The following is a 7,818-nucleotide window of genomic DNA, read 5'->3' on the forward strand; positions in this document are numbered from 1 at the left end:
TTTTTCATCCACACAGTTCTCAAATGCCTACAAGATACAGATGAACTGAATCACAACAGCTAGAACCACCATCCTTACCACGGCCATCACCACCATCACCACAGCCATCACCACCATCACCACAGCCATCACCACCATCACCACAGCCATCACCACCATCACCACAGCCATCACCACCATCACCACAGCCATCACCACCATCACCACAGCCATCACCACCATCACCACAGCCATCACCATCCTCACCACAGCCATCACCATCCTCACCACAGCCATCACCATCCTCACCACAGCCATCACCACCATCACCACAGCCATCACCATCCTCACCACAGCCATCACCACCATCCTCACCACAGCCATCACCATTCCCACATGACTTGGGTCCCAGATCCCTGATGTTGCTGAGAAACTGTGTATAATTGTAAAGAAAAGTCACCAAGTCTATTGCAAAGGAAGTTGTATTCCCCTGCAGCAGAGGGCACCACAGAGCAGGAGGCCTGAAACAGGTTGCCCGGGGGTAAATTTTAACCTTCTTTCCCCTCTTTAATTGCATTTTTTCCTTACCAGAGAACGAGGAGTTTTCTATTAGACGTAACTTAAAGGACCTTTGTTAGAGACTGGATGAGGGCGTGGGAAGGGGCAGTTTGGGGTGGGTAGGCCTGGGGCCTCTGGATTCCGGCTGGGCTGAGAGCCTGGTTCCACTGTCTAAGGAAGTATTGTACGATCCTCATCCAGTACCCGCCATATGTGCCTTGTGCCTTCGTCTTGGGCACTGGCTGAGGAAAACTGGGCGCCTCTTAGGACATTCCCTGACTCTGGAAATGAAGATGGGACGCTAGTCTATACCTCTTCAACCTTTTGTTTGGGCACTTTAACCATCCCAGTTTTGCCAACGATATGTTAGTTTGGGTTTGGACAATTAGAAAAAGGTTGTGCTGCCTCTTGGAACCCTTGCCTACCGAGGTCCAGCTCTCGGTGAGTGGACAGCTGATTCAACTGTTAGAAAGCAGAGACTTAGCCCACAGGACGCTTCCATGGTGGACTCAGGATGTTCTTTATTTGTGGAAGGCTGATTAAATCCTGACCCCAGCTACCCTGGGAAGCTGCAAGCAGCTGTGTGAGAGACGAGGTTCAGGCTCAAGCCCAACCCTGGAGGACAGGTGTCTACACAGAATGGTGGCACAACCCTTGGAAACTTCCGTAGGGAAATCAGGCCTTGAATGCATTAGAGGGAGCTGAACCCAGGGAAGGGGTCCCTGGGGGAGACAGGTGTATGAACCAAAAGTAGAGAAACTGGGTGTGAATTATTGGGTAAAGAACACACACGAGCACACATGCATATCCCCCCACACATATAAGACATATATACCCCACACACATGAGACACATACATCCCCCACACATATAAAACATACACACCCTACACAATATAACACACACACCATTGATGGTTTGTACGCCTTGCCAATGTCTAACATTTCACCAATGTTAAATGCAGTGGTGGGATGGTAGGAGACATATGCTTTAACTAGAAACCAGAGATATATTCTGTTGTGTTCCATGCCTAGGATGATGGTGTACTGAATATTCAGTTCACCCATCTGAACGGTGACTTCCAGGGTCCCTTAGCTCAAGGACTGCACTGTAGTCACAGACTCCTTCTCTTTGCCTGTCCTGGCCCCCGCTCTCCCTGACGAACCTCCTTTATCTCTGAAAGCTGCCATTCTGTATTTTTCCCACCACACATATATTGTGCCATTTTGAACGAGAAGGAACAAAAGGAAACGTCATGTTGAAGGTCCGTGCCGGGGGGGTGTCAGAGAGAAGCATGAGCATTGCTCAATTCTCCATCGGATCACCCACCCCAAACTTCAAAGGAAGAATGGGAACAGTCTTGGGTACTTCTTCCTTCCTCAGAGACCCCTCCCTGATGCTGGCGTGGACTCAACTATGTTTGAAAGAAAGCCAGTGCCGAGTGTGGTTAGCAGCGAGTAGATGGAATGATGCTCACCAGACAAGCCAGACAGACAAGGTATCAGGGGAGAATGGCTGAGTTGTCCTCTGTCCTCCACCAGAGACCAGCCAGGCTCATCTCCCCTCTCTCGGCACCATCCTGCACAGTTTGTCCACCAGCCTGCTCACAGGTGGCCCTGGAAGCCATTTGTTTCTCATTTGTTTTGGGTGGTGGCCGTTCGGTGGTTATTGGCTTTGGCACAGTGCTGGGGTTGGGCACCCAGGAACCCGGATACTCCTCAGGAACTTTTATCGCCCCAATAGGGGATTTTGACAGCTGAAACATCTTATGGGAATGGTATTGAAATGTACAATGAGCCATGAATGCACAGAGTGCAACAGCCAGGAGGCTGTGCTAATCACAGCTTTGATGTCCCACAGACGACCCTAGCTGAAGACCCTTGTGGTCCTAAAAGCCTATCTGGGTTCAGCAGCCACCGCTCAGGGGATCCAGTTTTCCACTCCTCCCTTCGTGAGGACAGCTGTCATCCCTGACTCAAAGGAAAATCCTTTCTCTGCCCTTGCCTGGACACTGCCTTTTCCTGGCTGTATTCCCAGGAGCCTCATGCCTCCTCCCTGCCCTGGGGTGGCAGAGGGTGAGGCTGGCTAGACCCAGCCAGACTTTCCCAAAGTTCCCATGTCATTCGCCACCTTGTCCCACAGCAACATCCTATTTTTAATTTCTGGTGACTGGTAGTCTTGATTGGCCATGGCAAGACATGGAAGTTCAGCTTGACCTGTGTTCTGGGGAGAATGGTCCTTCACTCACAGAACAGGCAGAGTGGGCGCTGAAGGTCCTCCAGGGAGGGATGGTAGGGCACCCTGGCTTCCCCTATGCATAGAAACTGCTAGTGAAGGGCCTGAGTGCCGTCTTTGATCTTCAGATCCGTGGATGCTGCAGGGTGTAGGGAATGCCAGCCGGCTGTCTGCCGTCTGTGACTAAGTAGGTTACTTACTACTGTCTGTTTCTGTGACGACTCCAGGTGTCCCAGGAATGACAGTGTCTCTTAGCTCCTGGGTCTAGGAGCGCCCTCTTGTGGGTGAAAGAGCTTTTGCCTGATTGTGTGTGTGTGTGTGTGTGTGTGTGTGTGTGTGTGTGTGTTTGTTTTAAAAAGTTCTTTTTAGTTTTTCAGGGTTTCATACATGCATATAATATGTTTAGATAAATTATCTCCCCCATCCCTCCCCCTTATCCCATTTCCCCTTCTCCCCACTTTTCCCTACCTACTTCTTGTTTCTTGATTTTAAACTCAAAAGAGTCCAGGAAATGCAGCCCATATGGGCATGTCCACTAGAGCATTAATTTATCTTTTTGAAAAACAAAACAAAGTTTAATTTTATTTAATGTTTTTGTTTTAAGTGCTTAAGTCATATCTCTGGAATAAAAAAAATATTCGTTTGTGGTTTGAAGAGGAGTTGGAGCTGGGGAGAAAGATGGGTGGATTTATCATCTTACTTGTATCAGCAGCACCCTGTGCAAGCCTCCCCTGGGCCTTGACCCTGGACACGGGTTCTTTACCAAACCCTTTGCCTCCAGATCTCTGTCCCTTGCTGCCAAAACCAAACTGAGTTTTCTCTGCCGTGTGCTTTTATCTTTGAGAACAACTCCCCAGTGATGTCCCACCTACATCACCGCCTTCATGTAGGTTCTCTTTGGTGCATGGCAGAGGAAGGGTAGCTCGGACAATCAATGTCTATGGTCCTCTCACCGGTCACCAGACTCTGCTCAGCTCACCACGTGCCTCAGTTTACCAAGTCCCCACAAGAACACCATAAGATCTGTAACCTGAAGTGGTGGCATGCTTATGGGGACATGAAGTCTGTAAGTGAGCAGGAGACGGGTCAGAATGTGCTCTACTCTCCTTTCTTCCCTTCATCTTTCTCTCCTCTTCTTTTCTTGCTGTGGCCATTATCACGGTGGCCAAGATAGGGTCCCATCAGTATGGCTGGCTTCCAACTTGATATGTAGGCAGGACTGGCTTTGACCCCTGTCTGAGCTCTGGCTTTCTGGGTGCCCAATTACAGGCGTGTGCCATCGCCATCCACTGCCTTGCCTCTTGTCTGTCTCTGGCCCGCCATATCTGAGAGCTCCTCTTCTTCATGATTGGGCATATGCTCCCAGCAATTGCTCTGTATCAAGCTATGCTCAGATGATGGAAATAGCCAAGCAGCAGGACAGGAGTCTGCTACTGAACTCAGAGCTTAGAGAGGGGGGAATGGCAGACAGCAAAGGAGCGACTATTGCATATACTCAAGTATATATAGCATCATAGGGTGTGCCTGGCCTCTGCATACCTGCACTGTATATTGCAGCAAGGTCTCATGAATAGCTATGGGACAGTGTTCTTCCTCTGGGGGCAGAGAATACAGTAGCTATTCTCCACTCTTCTCTTAGCTGGACAATTCTGGGATACTCAAAGGGGAGCATGGATACAGATGTCCTATTTTTTTGTTTTTTGTTTTGTTTTTGCCAAGCATGGAGACAAGGAAGTAGAAAGGCCACTGTGAAAGGTCCCGTCCACAAGAAAGGCTACTTTGGATGGATTTAAGCTGCTGAAGACCTGACAGGGAAAGTATAGGAAGATGAGTTATGTCTTCCAGTAGAGCTTGTTGGGAATGGTATTTGAATTTATCATCTTCTTCAGGAATGGACAAGAGACGCATCAGCTGATGAGACTTAACAAACCCTGATATACCTGGTGCTGGGGAACCTAAGGAAAAATAGGAGAACAAACTATTCCTGCCTTCAAAGAGGACAGAGTTTGACAAAATCAAAGGCTGTGGAGGGTTGAAAGTGCTGAGGAGGGCGGAGGTGGAGAAATCCGACAAACACTGCCCTGGAAAGTCTCCACGTCTCCTGGAGCAGAGGCAGAGAATGGGAAAGCTGCCTGAGCATGTGCAGGGGAGACTCAAGTGTGAAAGGGTAGGGAAGGTCCTGCAGCTCTTGCAGCTGCCTCTGTGGAAGGCAGTGTGAAGAAGCAGGGTGTGCAGGCTCTGGGAACACTGAGCAGGCCTTGGAGTGAGGGAGACATAGAAAAGTAGAGGTCAGAGACCATGTCTGTCTGTCTGTCTCTCTCTCTCTTTCAAGGGATTTTCTATTCATTTTACATACCAACACAGATTCCCCTCCCCTCCCGCCCCTCAGTGGGTTGTGAAAATGCTGAGGGAAGGTGAGGATAGCCAGAGGGAAGTGCTGGGGAGTGTGTCCTTGGCCAGCTCTGGGCTTTCCTCTTGGGCGGGGAGTCTGGTGGAGCTGGCTTGGTCTCTGCTCTAACAGAGAACTCGCTGGGCATCTGAATTAAGCCCTGTTTGTTCTTATATTTGCTGAAAATTCCCAAGGAAGAACATTTCTTTCCATTGTGGGTCAAGTTTCTAGATCTTATTGTAAATTATTCGAGGAGTCTTTTGGATCAGAACTTCTAAATTGAAAATGTCAAGATTTTTTAAATCAATGTTGTGCCTGGCCATAACCATAACAGCTATTTACTTGGGTTTCCTCTTCCTTCTGTTAAATTGTGTATTGTTTGAGTAATAAATGCCTTCTGGTAGGGAGAAGAAACAAGTTTGGTGGCTGAGACATGAGCTGTCAATCTGTCAGAACCCTATGAACACAGACTCCCTCCTCCCCTCCAACTGACTCAGCATGCTGAGGAGACAGAGAACACTTTCTATGTCTCTTCATCTCTCTTTCCTTGCTATTTCCCTTCATTTCCTATTCTTTTGTATGGGTGCATATGTGTATGCTTGTGTGTGTGGGGTGCATATGTATGTGTAGTGTGTGTGCATGTGTAGCCACACATGTTCAGAGGCCGTAAGAAGACATAGGTTACCATCACTTACCACCATGCTCCCTTGACACATAGCATCTCACCGAATCTGGAGCCAGGATGACAGTCTACAAGCCCCAGCCATCTTTCCATTTCTGGCCTTACAGCTCTGGGGCTACAGGCACATACACGTGGCCACATTGAATGTTTAACACGGGTACTGGGGACTTGAACTCGGCTCATCACACTTGCATAGCAGGTTCTTAGCTACTGAGCTGTTTACTGGTCCCTCTCTATTCTTTTTTTGGTGTAAAATTTTCACAAGCAACTTGTAAGTGAGCATTGCAGAACAATCCCTCTGCAAAGGATTCTGGGGCACTTCTCTCAAGCACACACTTATTTCTTTATCCATCTGCTTTACTGAGGAATTACTATGCAGGCTGGGTTGCGCTTATTTAACCTATACACTTCAAGGAACTCAGGATTTGATGTATCTACTCCGAGGATGCCCACCCCACAATCAAAAGCCCCCGCACGTCTGGACATCCCTGGGCTTCTCTGTCACCCTGGGCAGATGCTCAGTGTGCAGTCGGTCACCTCCACGTTTGAAAGTGCACAGTGTTGGGCTGCTGCAGATGTGCCACGGATAACAGAACTTAGAACTTGCTCACCTCCGTGTCCATTCTGCTCCCGGCCCCAGTACCCGAGAGTCACCCTCCCCTCTTCTATTCCCGTGAGCATGGTTGCTTTTCATGCATCACAGAAGAGGAATGTGCAGCCTGTAGAGTTTTTCTATTGAAAACCTCGTAGTAATGAGGCATCCTGTCAAATTGCCCCACGACCTCCCAGTTATCCTAGTCTAGGAAGCCCATAGCTAGCTGTCCACCAAGATATGGACTGTTACTTATTCCTTTTTTTAAAAAAATCTTATCTTCTAAGGGTGTTTGCTTCATGCCTTGTTTTCAGTAAATCCCCAATGGATATTTGAGAATGGGATTTGAACTACCCCTGAGAATTCAAACATTGTAAAATAGTGGTCTGTCATCACCAGGGCAGAAGCTCAGCGGCTGAGACAGCCTTTATTGGGCTTAGACTGTAACAGGTGATTTCAACCTCAATTACATTCTGATTTCTTCAATGTGCATTGAGACTTCTCTTTCCCGGAAGTGCTGAAGGGCTCCAGAGTTTAAATTTCTGCACACCTTACTTTTAAATCTTGAGATCATTTAGGGCCTTGGCATTTCATAGTCATCACTTAGGAGTTTGTGGAGATAGTGGGATGAGTTGTCTCAGCTCATGCACCAATGAAAACTTCCTATAAACTGATGATTCCAAAGTTACAATGGTCTGTGTGTCAGGGAAAGATGAATTGCCAAACAGAATTTGTGGGTGAAAAAAAAAACCAGCATCAATTTGTCAGATGGTTACAATTCAGAAAAAGAAGAGTCAGTGAAAAGCTATTTTGTATTTGCTCAGAAGTTGAAAGGAGAATTTAAAACCATACAGAGTCCCTAAGGCTCCGATTAATAGCCTACTCCCTGTGTTTGATTCTTGCAAAGTGAAGATATTATGCTACAGAGTCTCCTAAAATTAAGGAGATGTGGATAAAAAATATCACCTGTGATTTATATGTTCTTCAATTTCTCTGTGAGGTTTCTAACCCTTGAAGCTTTTCTGTTATTTATTTATTTATTGCTTGCATTGGTGTCAGGAGAGAGGTATGCTCACACTTTAACTTCTGTGTGTTAGTTTTTCCCTAGGCTGGAAAACAAACCAAATGGTCTGATAGTCTCAGGTTTATGTGTACAGAAAAAAGTAATCATAATCTTGGTTGGGCTCCCTTTGTCTCTGTGCTCACCCCTTACTGCATGAAAGACAGGTAAGTTGGGCGAGGGCCCTCAGGAACCTGTTCACCTCTGTCTGCTCTTCAAGTTGCAGCTCAGGGCTGTGACATCCTACATGGCCCTTCCCTTTGGCTCTTGCATCAATCTCTGCTTCTTTTCCTTCTCCTTCTCTCTCTCTCTCTCTCTCTCTC

This window comes from Onychomys torridus, chromosome 19 (assembly GCF_903995425.1).
Source record: "Onychomys torridus chromosome 19, mOncTor1.1, whole genome shotgun sequence".
Classification (NCBI taxonomy): domain Eukaryota; kingdom Metazoa; phylum Chordata; class Mammalia; order Rodentia; family Cricetidae; genus Onychomys; species Onychomys torridus.